Raw genomic sequence first — 15,530 nt, 5'->3', positions numbered from 1 at the left:
TTATTTCTGCAGGGGATGTTCATTCAGGGTTTGGTGGGATCCCCAAGTCTTTTAGAATTTTTAATCCCAATTTAGCCTCCAATGGAGTTAAAGTTTAAAAACCAATGCCAAAGTAGATCAAGTGTACCTGCTGTCATCTCTGCTAGTTCCCCCAAATCCCCAGCTTCTTTAACTTTGGACAATCTTTGAATTCACAAGGGATTCTAAGGAGAATTTTTTTTTTTCCAGTTTCTGTCTCTGGTGTGTATGCACACATCCACATCTTAACTCTCATCCTTGGAAACAGGGGGAAACTGGTCTTTAAATATATCCTTTGCCCTCCTTTCATCCCATTGCTACAATGACTGATGCTCTGATACACTAGGAAAAATCTGTACTCTTGAATTATTGACAAATGACTCTCCAGGGTCATTGATAACTTTTCTACTGGAAGCCCAATCTTCCAGTTCAGGATGAAGCAACTAGTTAAAAAAAAATGAAGACCTGAATTTTTGTATTTAAAAAGAAAAGATCTGCACCCTGAGGGGCATTCACTTTCTAGTAGTGGCTCCTGGCCCCAGAAATAAAGCCTTCTGCTGAAAGAATAGAACATTGATAAGTAGCTCCCAGTCACATACTCTCTTCTCAGAGAAAGGACAAAGTAGGTGTCCTGGAACCTCTTCAGTAATTGGTGCTCAGAAAACAGGAGAGTTACATGTGAGAAAATGAGATTTAAACATTATCTCACACAAGATTTTTGTTCTTTGCAGTAGCAGTAGCAATATTAGTCGCTCAGTCATGTCCAACTCTTTGCGATCTTACAAACTATAGGCTACCAGGCTCCTCTGTCCATGGGATTCTCCAGGCAAGAATACTGGAGTGGGTTGCCATTCCCTTCTCCAGAGGATCTTCCTGACCCAGGGATAGAACCCAGGTGTCCTGCTTTGTAGGCAGATTCTTTACCATCTGAGCTACAGGGAAGATCTTTGTTCTTTGCAGGCCCTCAACAAATTGGATGATGTCCACCCACACTGGGAAAAGCAAACTACTTTACAAAGTCCACATCCAATTCTAATCTCATCTGGAGACAACACACACACAGACACAACCAGAAAGAATGTCTAATCTGCTCACCCAGTAACCAGTCAAGTTGACACATAAAATTAACCAGCTCACTAATTTTTCTAATTCATTTTTATCATGTTAAAATTATAGGAATTATATGTTACATAGTATTAGAAGACATTGTGCAACAAATGATACTTCATACACTTTCATCTTCTTAGTATATTTAGAAAAGTGTCATTTTGGCCATATTGCACCCAACTTCTGAAAGTCAGCATCAGTGAACAACCACTCTGTGATCACCCCTCTGACTGACCACCTCAGTGATTTCAGATTTGTTGAGCCGTGTCCTCTAACATGACTTAATAGGACAGTCTGTCCACATTCACTTACTTCAGCTGGTGGACACAGGCCAGGGGAGAGCATGCCAGTGTTGCTGCCTCAGGGAGCCCTCAGTGTGGTCCTCACTGGGGAAAAGAGGATACTTTACTCCCTCCTCTTGATAGCACATTTGTAAGGAAATGAGACAAGGTGGGTCTGTAAAATTACATTGCTCAGGAAGCCTAGTTTTCCAAAGGATGGGTTAGTTTGAAGAAACATGAGAACAGCTTCCAGGAGAAGAGCTGAGACAGAAATAAAATGCACTCACTGACCCACCAGGCTCAGGCACAAAAGCCTTGTCGCTTCCCAAAGGCTCTATGTAGACACCTCTTATTGGTCTATAATTTTTCTCCTCCTTTCCTGTCCAAACTCCACCCCCTAGAATTTAACTTTCATTTCCCCTCATCTTCTACTTCGGATCATCATAGTGGAGGTCAGGCCCCTGGTGAGGTGAGTGAATCCTGAACACATCTGCCCAGGGCCTGTCTTCACCCTTCTCCAAAGAATCACAACTTCTCTGTTAGGATGTGAGGCTAGCTGAGTGGTTTGTAGAGGGCAGAGTCTGAGAGACACAGAAGAAAAAAATGAAATCTGCTTGAGTGAGTTTAATTAGATGTCTGGAAGCTGTTCTAAAGGGGGAAATGGCCCAGCCTGCAGGCTTCCTGCTGAGAGCGCTGACTGAAGATCAGTCTGGGGGAGGGGAAGTCTTAGGAGAAGGGGGATTGGAAGAAGAGAAAGGCTTGGTTTGTTCCTTGGAGGGACTATTTCTTTCTCAAGACTAAAATTTACCCACAACTCCTTCACATTCTGTTAAGTTTCAGTTGCACCCTGCTGAGGTCAGTCAGGATCCCTGATTTTTCAAGAGGTAGAAAATCCCTTCTATCAACAAGAACAAACGCCAAGGGGTCTTTGAGTCCTGTTATTTTAATTTCTATCAGGGTAATACTGTAGTATTTCTGCATGACCGTATCAATAAATTCTCATTCCATAGGCCTGTCTATGCTCAGGAGCCTGATGATGTGAGAGCTGGTAGGCTCTCCTCTGTGGTATTCACTGGTCCAGACACGGAACTACTGCACTTCCTTACATCCCTATCCTGCTCAAGCTTCTCTGTGAGCCAGATCTGCCACTCAGAACCAGCTCAGCTGAGAGATCAGGAGCAAGACGAGCACCTGGGAAGAATTTCTAAAAGTGACATCTGGAAGCATCTAACTTCTAGTAACAGTGACATCTAACTTTCACTTTTAAAATCTTCTTACTTGATTGATGTTCATGATATAAAAAGATGTCAGAGAAGTATTATTATATCCACATCATTAAACCTGAAAGGGAAATAAGTTAGAGCAGCCTCTGCATTTATTTCCCTTCCTCCTTATAGAATGTCCAGCTGTACCCACTGTACTCGGGCACAGAATGTGAAATTGAAAAGTGTCAGTCACTTAGTCAAGTCCAGTTCTTTGCGATTCTATGGACTGTAGCCTACCAGGCTCCTCTGTCCATGGAATTCTTCAGGCAAGAATACTAGAATGTGTTGCCATTCCCTTCTCAAGGGATCTTCCCGACCCAGTGACTCAAGTACAGACGTAAGTCAGATCTTTCTCCTCACCAGGAGTTACCCCTTTCTGATCAAATCTTTCTTCATCAAAGCTGACTTTGGAGATTATCATCTCTGCTACATATTCCTCATTCCCTCTCAACCATAATTGGTTTTAGACCCTTGTCTTCTGAGCTCATACAGCTCACCTCTGTCAGGCCAGTTACTATAGGGTCTTAGAACTGATTTGTTAGTTTAATGTTTCGGGTTTTATTTTACTAGTATTGCAAGGAATTTATATTAAATAATAGTAGATGACTACCTTGGAAATAAACAAAGCACAATTTCACTTTACAGTTCTATTTAGGAAAAAAGACTCTTTCCGTACAATATCCATAATTTGTGGTTTTACTGTACTTAGCAGAAACAGTTCTACTGCAATCACAAAAGAAGAAAATTCTGTCTATAAATTTCCTGTTTGAACTTTATATGTGTACACTTATATACACACATAACCAAAACCAAAACAGTCAAAAAAAAAAAAAAAAAGAAGAAGAAGAAGAAGAAAGTAGAAGAGGTTGATCTGGTGAGCAAAGGAAAGCAAAAATAATATCAACCAGTTAAAAACAAAACTAAAACATAAGCTGAGAAACAAAACTAAAGCAATATGCCAGCTGGGAAATAAAGCAATGAAAACAAAACAGACTAATAACAGAAAAAGAGAGAAAAGGAAGAAAGAAAGAAAGAAAAGAAAAGTTAAATAGAAGTAGGTAAAGGAGATTTGTATATACTAAAGAATAACTACAACAGAAAAAGAATAAGAAAAGCAAACAAAAAAATAGATGTAGAAAAATAATAATAACAATTTTTTTTTAATTTAAAAAAATGGGGGGAAAAACCTTCACAACTGCAAAAGGCCAATGTAGAGGCAGTCATACTTAAAGGAAATAAGAAGTCTGATTAACAACAACAAAAAATTCTCAAAAGTGTAAACAGATTTAATACCATTAATAAAATCAACAACTACAGCAACAGAGGGAAGAAAAGGAAAAGAGAAAAAAAGTCCAGAAACAATGACAGAACAAGTTAAAATATAAGAATAATAAATGCTTTTCTTGGATCTCACCTGTTAGTGTCTTTTCCTTCGCTGTGAGTCATAGTCCACCTCACCTCCCTAGGATGCCCTCCAATACTGGGCTAGTCTCCAGACCTGTTGTGGGACAGCTCAGATTCTAATCTGGCCCTACTCCTGCATTTTCTTGCCTCTAATACCTGCATCTGCCCATGCTAGCGCGTTTTCTTTTGCAGGCCCTCTCGTTGTCCTTATATATATTCCACAGGCACAAAGTCTGCCTAGTTGATCACGTGAATTTAATCTGCAGCATGTACCACTGGTGGGAAGGTTCTGGGTTCTCTTCCTTAGCCACACTACCCCTGGATTTCAACTGTGGTTTTATCTCCACCTCTGCATGTGAGTGGTCTATAGAGGTTTGCTCCTGAGGCTGCTCTGGAGGTCTTGGGTTTGCCCCAGGGAGGACCTGGTATGGAGGCGGTGCAGCTGCTTGGATCTCAGGGGCCCTGGCAGTAGCAGGTACTAAAGGGAACCAGCGGCTAGGACAACAGGGAATATGGGGCCCTCAGGGTTTTTCCTAGCCTCTGGCTGCTCTGTCCAAGTGGGGGTCATTCGAGGGGGTGGCACAGGAGCTTGGGCCCATGGCAGTGCTGGATACATAGAGGTGCTAGTGGCAACTGTCACAGAAGATGTGGTGCTATCAGGGTTTGGCCAGGTTCCTGTCTCCATGGAGTTCTCCAGGCAAGAATACTGGAGTGGGTTGCCATTCCCTTCTCCAGGGGATCTTCCTGAACCAGGGATCAAACCCAGGTCTCCTGCAATATAGGCAGATTCTCTACTGTCTGAGCCACCAGCATGGCCCACAACTTGCTTCTGGCAGCTCTGCCCCAGTGAGGATTGAGCATGGAGGCGACACAGCTGTTTGGATCATGGGAACTCTGGCGGCGTCAAGGGCACAGGGACACCAACTGCCTCAGCCGCAAGAGCTATAGTCCTATTAGAGTCTTTTCCTAGCCTCTAAGAGAAGTTGCTCAGTCATTTCCTGCTCTTTGTGACCCCAGGGACCGTAGCCTACCAGGTTCCTCCATCCATGGGATTTTCCAGGCAAGAGTACTGGTGTGGGTTGGCATTTCTTTCTCCAAGGGATCTTCCCCACCCAGGGATCGAATCCAGATCTCCCATATTGCAGGCAGACACTTTACTGTCTGAGCCACCAGGGAAGCCTCTGGCAGCTGGCAATTAGAGGGCCTCTTTAGCTAGGCCTTCTCTGTTGCTTGACCCACTCAGGCATTTGCAGAACTCCCCCCACCACTCCCCGGCTCCAGTTGGGGTCCTTCTCTGTTTCTTGGTACCTCTGGTACTTACACGACCCTCCCTCACTTTGGAGGCCTTTTCTGTTTCTCAGCACATCAAGCACTTAAACGGCCACCCTGACTGGGGTCCTTCTCTGTTGCTTGGTGCGTCAGGCACTTAAAGGGCCACTCTCTCTGGGATCTTTCTGTCTCTGTCTCTGTCTCTGGACAGGGTCCCCCTGTCCAGTGATGATGTGCGGGGGAGAGAGAGGCTATGGAGATGGCTCTGTCTCCTGTGTGTGACTCAGCAGTATCACCCTGACTCCTTGCTTGGCTTTCCTTCACAAACATTTCCCACTGCATCTCCTCCCACAGGTCCCCTTGGGCTGTCTCCCTGCAGTCAATAGCAAACCTTGCTCTGGGATTGCTTTCCAATCTCTATGCTCCAGCTCCCAGCTGCTGCACTTTCTAGGGGACTTGTGTCCCTGTCCAGAGTACATATGGCTGCAGCAAGGGTTGTCTGTGTGATTATCATTCCATTTAGACTGCCACAGATCAGCTGCTTCACTCTCCAACAGCCTCAAGTGCTTCACCTCTTCCCATACAGTTGTCCTGATGTGGGGATCTGACCCCTGCTTCAGTTTCTCCACCCTCCAGAGGTAAATCCAGTCCTACTCTCCTCTTTTTCACCCTCCTTCCTTTGTCCTATCAACTTTTGCATGGTTTTATATATTCTTTTCTGGTGGTCAGGTATTCCTGTCCATTCTCAGCTGGTGTTCTGCAAGATCTTCTGTGTCTGGAGGTGTATTCCTGATGTATCCATGGAGAGAGATGTGCTTCACATCCACCTATTCCTCTGGCATCTTGGATCTAAGTCTTCTTTTTAGATTCATCTTACTTCATATAGATATTAGCCCTACTACCAGCACATAATTCACCAATGATAATTAATTTAATGACCTGGACTAATATTTTGAGATTTTTTTCTCAAGACTGATATTCATTTCATCTATGTTTATATGCTTTTAGACACCAGACTTCTATAATTCATTGAATCTTTTTAGGCCCAGGTGAAATCACTATTTGTATAGACAAAACCTAGCATAGATCATTCATTGCTCTGAGTATTAATTGGGTTCGTGAAGTTTCTTTTCTTTTATTTCACTCAGTGGGATAGGAGACAGGTCTCTGAAGGAGGACCCCTAACATATTAAGTTCAACCTCATTCTGTGTATTGAATACACATGATCTTTGTAAGTCACTGTCTCCATTTACACATCAGATGAAGGGTTTGCTCTTATACATACAAACACATTGTCATATATTAGGTCGTGATGATGTGGGAAATCATTGTCAGTGCATAGCAAATGATGGCATGGGTACATTGTAAATAATTTAGATAGAGCAGGTCTTTATGATGAGAGACTATGTCAGAAGACAGTTTACTGAACTATAAGAGAGAGTCATATGGATATCAGTGGCAGCATCCAGTGCTGAGAGGAGTGGATATAAAAGCCTAATGGCTTTAAGTGGTTTCAGTCTTTTGATATTTAGAATGTTTCCTGGGCACTGGAAAGAAAAGGCAGGATGGATGATGCATCCAAGTATCTTAGCAGAAAAAGTTTCAAGGCAACTTTCCTTTGGTAAAATTTAAATACCAAGAATCACTGCACAGATAAGGATGGAATTTGATATGATATGAATCAAGAACTGATAGTAAAGTGCTTAAAATTATTATGAAATGTCATTTTGGTCAGGTCCCCAGGATCCTTCCTTTGTTTCTCTATATTTTCCTTTGTGTCCTCCATATTTCTTGGCCTGTATTAAATTTATAAGCAGTTATTATCATGTATTTCTACCTTTCTTACTCTGTCCCTTTTATCTTTCCCAATAATGTGAAGATCTGTGAATGAGAGAATCCTCAGAATTCAGGACAGGAGGGGACAAGTTGCCATGGCTTCAGGAAAATTAGTGAACCTACAGGAGAAGTTGACCTGCCCCATTTGCCTTGAGCTTCTGACAGAACCCTTCAGCCTTGACTGTGGCCAAAGCTTCTGTCAAGCCTGCAACACTACAAACAACAAGGAGTCCATGATTGGCCTAGATGGGGAGAGAAGGTGCCCTGTATTCAGAATCAAGTATGGACCTGGGAACCTGTGGCCTCATTGGCATCTGGCCAACATAGTGGAGTGGCTCCGGGAGGTCAAGGAGAGAAATCTGGAGAAGCAAGAGAGAACTCTGTCTGTGCCATGAAGAGAAATTCCTGCTCTTCTGTGAGGAGGATGACAAGGCCATTTGCTGGCTCTGCAAGTGGTCTCAGGAATACTGTGGTCACCACACATTCCTCATGGAGAAGGTTGCCCAGAAGAACCAGGTAAGAGACCAGAATGGAGGAAAGACAAGTCAGAAATGATACTTGAGGGGAAATGTCTACTTTGCACTGGACTTGATTACTTGCTCACCATGAACCTGGGGTTCGTGATGTCTTTTCTTCATATGCTCACTTTCTGATGTCTGAGGGACATTTCAATGCATTCCTCCAATTATATACTAATAACCCTACACACCACTCAGACAGTAAAGAATCTGCCTGCGATGCAGGAAACCGGATTCCATCCCTGTGTTGGGAAGATCCTCTGGAGATCCTCTGGAGTATTCTTGCCTGGAGAATTCCATGGACAGAGAAGCCTAGCAGGCTATAGTCTGTGGGGTTGCAAAGACTCCACATCAGAGAGTGATCGACACTTAGACACTTCAACCCTGCTCACAGACACTTAGCCAGAAGTAGACATTCATGTACCTTGTGCTAATAGGTGGAGATCTGATGGTCAAGAGAACATTACCCCTTTGAACAGGAGGGTAACTAGGACACTAGGTGGAAGAGATAGAAATTGTTTCCTTGCTACAGGATCAGGTCTCTCCTAGAGCAAAGAGTCTTGGCAAGTGTATGGTGACTTCTATTGCTTGAGTTGTAAAGAACACATAGCCTACCTCATTTTTTCCCCCCAAAGTCACGGATTCTAATTACTGTTCTCAGTTCTGTAAAGTCTATTCTCTTTGGAAAACATCTTCATTTCTCCACCATTTATTTTCTATGGTGATGTTGAGAAAACCCATAACTTGACTCTGATGTGATTCTTTATTCACAGTGGAAACTCCAGGAATTTTTGAAGAGGCTGAGGAGGGAGCAGCAGGAAGCTGAGAAGCTGAGAGCTCAAGTCAAAGGAGAGATTAATACCTGGAAGGTAGGAGGAGGCACTTCCTGAAGGGGTTAGACAGATGTCTGGGAAGGACCTTGGGTTGATCACAAGGAGCTGCCTTCTTCTTTGTTCTCTGACAGTTAGTCATTTGACTAGTCCTCTTCTTCACCATTTCCCTAATAGGAGTGGGTGCTGGATAGGGAATATATCACAAATGAATACAGATATTGGAAGGGAGGTATTCATACAAAGGGACTTTCTGGTGAGGATAACTGTTGAATTTCACATTCCATTCCTGCCATGTTTATTAGTCTTTAACTCTTCCTGGAAGACATCTGGCAATGGCTCATGGTTCTGTCCTCAGTTTTCAGCTTTTTGGCAGAAGAAGGAGGGAGGGGGTCAGGAGTAATGCAGGGAGGCATGAGTATCCTGGACAGATGTGTGATGGCTGAGCTATATTCATGAGGATCCCATTTTGGCTGAGGGTTGGCCTCAGTAATGCAGACTTGAGGCCATTCATTTGAAATGTGATGATGGTAGTGGTTTAGTTACTAAGTTGTGTCTGACTCTTGAGACACTATGGACTGCGTAGCCTGCCAGGCTCATCTGTCCATGGGATTCTTCAGGCAAGAATACTGGAGTGTGTTGGCATTTCCTTCCCCAGGGGATCTTCCTGACCCAGGAATAGAATCCAGGTTTCCTGCATTGCAGGCTGATTCTTTACTGACTGAGCTACTAGGGAAGCCTTTGAAAAGTAACAGAGAGAAAAAACAGGAAAAGTCAGTTTCCTCAAGAATTGCTTTCCTCCTCCTCTCTCTCTCATTCCTGAAGAATGAAATACAACATGAGAGAGAAAATATCCAGGCAGATTTTTAAAACCTGAGAGAGATCCTGAACAGTGAGGAGCTGAAGGAATGGCAAAACCTGAAGACTGAGGAGAAGGTTGGTCTGTGTAACCTGGCTGACTCTGAGAATGAGCTGGTCCAGCAGAGCCAATTGGTGAGAGATCTCATCTCAGATGTGGAACATATTTGCAGGCACCAAAAAACGAGATGCTGCAAGTAAAACTGAGGAAGAAGCCCCTGCATTTGAGACCTGAGAAAAATGAAGACAAAATTTCCATATCTTCTGTGTTACTGTGTTCTTTCTGGTGTTGTCACTAAGGTTGCTTTGTGCCCTGCAGCCCCCTTCCCTCATAGCTCCATGGGTAAAGAATCCTCCTGCAATGCAGAAGAACCCGGTTCAATTTCTGGGTTGGGAAGATCCGCTGGAGAAGGGATAGGGTACCCACTCCAGTATTCTTGGGCTTCCCTTGTGGCTCAGCTGGTAAAGAATCTGCCTGCAATGCGAGGGTCCTGGGTTCAATTCCTGGGTTGGGAAGATCCCCTGGAGAAGGGAAAGACTACCCACTCCAGTATTCTGGCCTGGAGAATTCCATGGGCTGTGTAGTCCATGGGGTTGCAAAGAGTCAGACACGACTGAGAGACTTTCACTCTTACTCTCATGCAACTCAGGTTCCCATATTTAGTAGATGCTTGACTTAGGGGAAAGTTGAATCTTCTTTACCTGCCAAAGACCTAGAATTGGAGACAATTCCCTTACATTTCAATTTTCCCCTGAGTATAAAGAGAGCCGGTATTTTTTGTATACATTTCCAGAAACAGACTTGGATTTTAAGGAATAGTTTGGCCTTGCTGCAAATCATTGATCCATTTGGTCACATACTCAAGAAGCCAGAACAGAAAGACAGCATCTTTGTGTTTGTATTTGCACACCTACATGGCAGCATTAAGAGCTTTACCAGCACATGCAATTCAGACCACTCTTCATTTAGTATTCATAATGTCGTCTTTTCCTGGGGTTTGTAATTATTCCCAGGGATCATGAAATCTCAGGGTATTCTGATGCCCACCCTTTTGCGGAGCAGCCTTTGAAGGCATGGGGCTCTTGACACACACTAATATGTCTCAAACACCTGGGAGTCAGGTTCTGAAAGCCTGAGTGGAAGTTTTATACCCGGAGTATCTTATTTCAAGAACTGTTTTTACATATTAGCAGTGTTACCTAGAATAACATCCTTAACTGTTCTGTTTATTTTGTTAATATAATCATGATATAAACTGTGCCATACATAATATTATTGTCAGATGAAAATGATATTTTCTCCTTGGAAAGACTCTGATTCTGGGAAAGATTGAGGGTGGGAGGAGAAGGGGATGACAGAGGATGAGATGACTAGATGTCATCACTGACTCAATGGACATGAGTTTGAACAAACTCTGGAAGATGGTAAAGGACAGGGAAGCCTGGTATGCTGGAGTCCATAGAATCATAGAGTCGGACATGATTGAGTGACTTTTTGGACATTTGGACAACAAAATGATACTAACTGAGAAGCATCTAAATGTCTCAATAATAAATATTTGACCTATTGAATACCAAAAAAATATAACCTGTGTCAGTGTCTCATTAAACAGGTTTGTGCTTTCAGGGACACAAAGATTCTTTTTTCTGATGCATCATTTTGCAGATCCTAGATCACCTTTATGCTGCTGTCAAGACGATTCCAGCTCTGCCTGTCATAGAAAAGCATGTGTGCCTATGCGTGCGTGTCTCTTTGTGTTTGTGGGATTACAGTTTCATTATAATTCCAGTATTGGTATATACTTGCTCTTATTAAGTAAACAGATTCTTTACCAACTGGGCCACTGCTGCTGCTGCTAGAGAAGCCCTATTAAGTAAACTAGATTCTATGAGATTCAGGATCTTATTGGTAAAAAATATATATATATATATATATATATATATATATATATATATATATAATTTACCTAATTAGCATTGCGTCTATTAAACAATGCAACGTTTGTAATAACTTCTGTAACTTCTCGCTCAAAAGTGGTGCTCTATATAATGTTTATTCATTTTCTGCTTCCCCCTCACTGTGACTAAAAGAAGTCATTTTCAGAATAAATATTAGCTTATATTCAACATTATAACCCTTTCTAATTTTAGAAACAGAATACATTGATGAAAGAATTACAATTTTATTTAAATTTTACCTAACTGTAAAATAAATGTTTCTGGATAGTGCTTTATTTAATTTTTTCAAAAAATTGTACAATAATTCTATTTCTTTAAATTCAAATTTCAATTTAGGCTCTGTTTGCCCCAAATTTACCATTTACAGTGATACATTAAGACTCAGAAGTATAATTGTGAGATTTCTTAAAACTGATTTAGGCAGGTATTTGTATGTCCTGGTCAGCCTTACTTTTTTAATGAGTTAAAAGTTCTCAGGAATGAAGGGAAAAGGTATGATATCTTCCTTCAGTGAGATAAGAGGAGAATTACTTCTGCAGTGGATGTTCATTCAGGGCTTGGTGGGATCCCCATGTCTTTTGGAATTTTTAAATCATATGCAAAGTTAATTTTTTAAAAAAGTGGATCCAGTGTATTTTCTCTTATCCGTACTTGTCCCTAAGAATTCTCAACTTCCTACCTTTGGATGAACTTTGATTTGACAAGGGTTTCCAAGGAGGAATTTTTCCAGTTTTTGTGTCTGTGTGTGTATGCACACATCCATGTCTTAGCACTCACCCTTGGAAACAAGGGACAATTGGTCTTTTAAATACTTCTTTTGATCTCTGCCCTTCCTGTCTTCCCATTGCTACAATGACTGGGGCTCTGACTCACTAGGAAAATTCTGTACTCTTGAATTATTGACAAATGACTCTCCAGGACCACTGATGCTGTTTCATTTACTAGAATGCCCAGTTCTCCAGTTCAGGAGGAAGTACCTAGTTATGAGAAACTGAGGAGCTGGGTTTTTGTATCCAACAGAAAAGATCTGCACACAGAGGGGCATTCACTTTTAATAGGGACTCCTGCGTTTCCCTGGCAGCTCAGCTGGTAAAGAATCCACCTGCAATGCAGGAGACCTTGGTTCGATTGGGAAGATCCCCCAGGGAAGAGAATGGCTACCCACTCTAGTATTCTGGCCTGGAGAATTCCATGGACAGAGAAGCCTGGCAGGCTACAGTCCATGAGGTTGCAAAGAGTCAGACATGAATGAGTGACGTTCACTGGCCCCAGAAGTGAAGCCCTTTCCTGAAAAGAATATGACACTTACAAGTTTTTCCCAGTCACATGTTCTTTTCTTGGTTAAAGGCTGAAGAAGTTGTCCTGGAAGCTCCTCAGTCACTGGCGCTGGGAAAACTGTATAACTGCGCACATGAGGAGGAGAACCGGACGTTTCCTCCCACCAGATACAAAGGCAAACTCAAGATAGATTAAAGGCCTAAATGCAAGTCCTGTAACCGTAAGGCTCAAAGAAGAGAACATAATTAGATGTTTCATATAAATCACAGCAATATATTTTTGTATTTATATCCAAAGGCAAAGGAATAAAAACAGAAGTAAACAAATAGGACTGAATTAAAACCATTTACACAGTGAAAGAAACATTTGACAAAATGAAGACCTACTGAATGGAAGAAAATTTGCAACTGAGATGAATAACACCAGGTTAATTGTCGGGAGCCGCCGGGGTGCCCCCAAACCGTGACAAGGTCACCGGAAGAGAGAGGAACCTGCAGGGCAGCTCTACCTCACACGGGGCTGCCCCGGGGGCCCAATTTGAGCCGCCGGGATGAGAAAGGAATCTGCAAGGCAGCTCTTCCCCTCAAGGTTGTCCTGGGGGCCCGGTATGTCCCTTTCCTCCTCTGTCTTACTGTTGTTGGGCTTTCTATTAATTTTTGGAAATATAATATATAGTAATAAGGCCTCCCTGGAAAAGTCTAAGCCTTTTTGGAAATGTTCATAATTGCTCTGGCTCAGGACACGACCATAAACATCAAGTCAAAAAACAAAAGGCCATAGGTTTAGTTCGGCTGCTTGCTTAAAAGATTATAATGTGAAAAAAAAAAAAAAGATTATAATGTTCTAGAATAGAAAAGAGTAGAGGCATTTAGATTTAGAAGTAGATGTACCGCTTCAGTTTACTTGCTCCTCGGTTGAGAGGGTTTTCATTATTGCTATTTCCTTGCTGCTATTTGTTCATTGTTTTCCTTTCTTTAAACAACATGAGATTATGGGTATTTTTGTAGAGTTAGGAAATGGGATACATAGGATTTCAATAGAAGATTTATATTAACCAGCTTCACTGCCATTATCTCACTATTAATAGAGGTGTTTTGCTGCTTTAGAGGTATTTTTGCTGTTTAATAGTTAATCACTGTAAACTGAGATTTCGTGGTTTCAGGTAAAGAAAAATATCAGGTTTTTCTCATGGTACTATTCTCAGAAATGTCAAACATGTTGCTGTGACCCTTCCCATGTATTGTTTTATTGTCCAAAGAATTTATACTGTACCTGAGATTTGTGGAACATTGTTTTTGTTAGAGTGAGAATGTCAGGCGGCAAGAAGACTATGTACGGGACATTTAAGAATGAACCCTGTAATTGGAAAAGTTCCAGATGAATGCATAGGGGAAAAACATGGGGAAAAAAATATTGACAGAAGCACAAACCAATATCTGATGTAATATGTGGTGACTTAAGGGGGAGGTAACGCTGATTCTGTAAAAACTGAGCTATCCTAAAACTAAAAAAAAGCTACCTCTTCTACGCAACCTTCTGTGTGTGTGTGTCTGTCTGTCTTCTTCCTCGCCGACACCACTCATCCCTTGGGTATTCCTGGTCCTGCTGGGGCTGGACCTCGGCAGTTAATATCCAAAATTTTAAACAATTCATACAATTCGATATCCAAAAAAGAAAAAAAAAACCCACAAACCCGAAATATCACTGTTTGGCTCATGTCTGGAAATTGCTGCTTATCTGTGTCATTATCTTTATTATAGTTCACCTCTGTCAAGAAAAAACACAGAATTGTTTCTTTACTGTGTTATTCAAGGTACTTCAGCGAGACATAATATCTATTTATATATCTATTTTCATCATGAATATTTATTTGAAGATTCTTTCATGTAAGGAATTGGCTCACATAATTACATACCCTGAGAAATTCCAGTCCTGCGGTCTACAAGCTGGAAATCTAGGTAACTCAGTCCAAGTTCGAAGCTTGGGGCCATGGTACAGTCTAGTCTAAACGCAATAGAAGAGCTGCATCTCAGCTCAAGTAGGCAGGCAGGAACAGGAAGAACAAATTCTTCCTTCTTCCACATGTTTGTTCTTTCCATATTCCTCAACAAATTGAATGATGATGCTCACCCACCCTGGAAAAAGCAAATACTTTACTGAGTCCACAGACCTAATTCTAATCTCATCTGGAAACGACACCCACACAGACACATCTAGAGACAGTCTGACACAAACGACCAGTTGGTGTTAACACACAAAGTTAATTTTACTGCTTCGTTTTATAAGATCCTAAGGATTATATGTTAAATAGTATTAGATGTCATTGTTCAACAAATTACCCTCCTACAGTTTACTCTTTCTCAACCTATTTAGTAAAAGTGTCATTTTGGCCACATGGTATCCAGCTTCTGAATGTCAGCATCAGTGAACAGCCACTCTGTGATCACCTCTCTGACTGACCACCTGAGTGATTGCAGATTTGTTGAGCCATTTCCTCTAACATGACCTAACAGGACAGACTGGCCAGATTCACTTCTTCAGCTGGTGGACACAGGCCAGTAAAGAGCAAGTCAATGCTGTTGCCTCAGGGGAGCCCTCAGTGCGGGTCTTCACTGGGGTAAAGGGGGTACTTACTCCTGCATCTGACAGCTCTTTAGTAAGGAAACAAGACAAGGTGGGTGTGTGAAATTGCACTGCTTGGGAAGCCTGGTTTTCCAGAGGACTGATTATTTTGAAGAGACTTGAGAATAGCTTCTCGGAGAAGAGCTGAGATAGGAATAAAAGGCACTCACTGACCTATCAATCGCAGGCACAAAAGCCTCATTACTTTCCAGAGGCCCTATGTGCATGCCTCTTACTGGCCCATAGTTTCTCTTCCTGCCCGAACTCCACCCACTAGGAGTTAA

General features: G+C 42.0%; 1 pseudogene; it reads left to right on the top strand.

Annotated features, from left to right (window-relative positions):
• Nucleotides 1-1,863: 1,863 nt before the first annotated feature.
• Nucleotides 1,864-9,588, top strand: LOC122702058 (annotated as a pseudogene).
• The last annotated feature ends 5,942 nt before the right edge of the window (nucleotides 9,589-15,530 follow it).

Source organism: Cervus elaphus, chromosome 1 (assembly GCF_910594005.1).
Source record: "Cervus elaphus chromosome 1, mCerEla1.1, whole genome shotgun sequence".
In the NCBI taxonomy this organism is placed as follows: domain Eukaryota; kingdom Metazoa; phylum Chordata; class Mammalia; order Artiodactyla; family Cervidae; genus Cervus; species Cervus elaphus.
The sequence above is the reverse complement of the archived record's forward strand: the minus strand, read 5'-3'. Positions and strand labels throughout refer to the sequence as shown.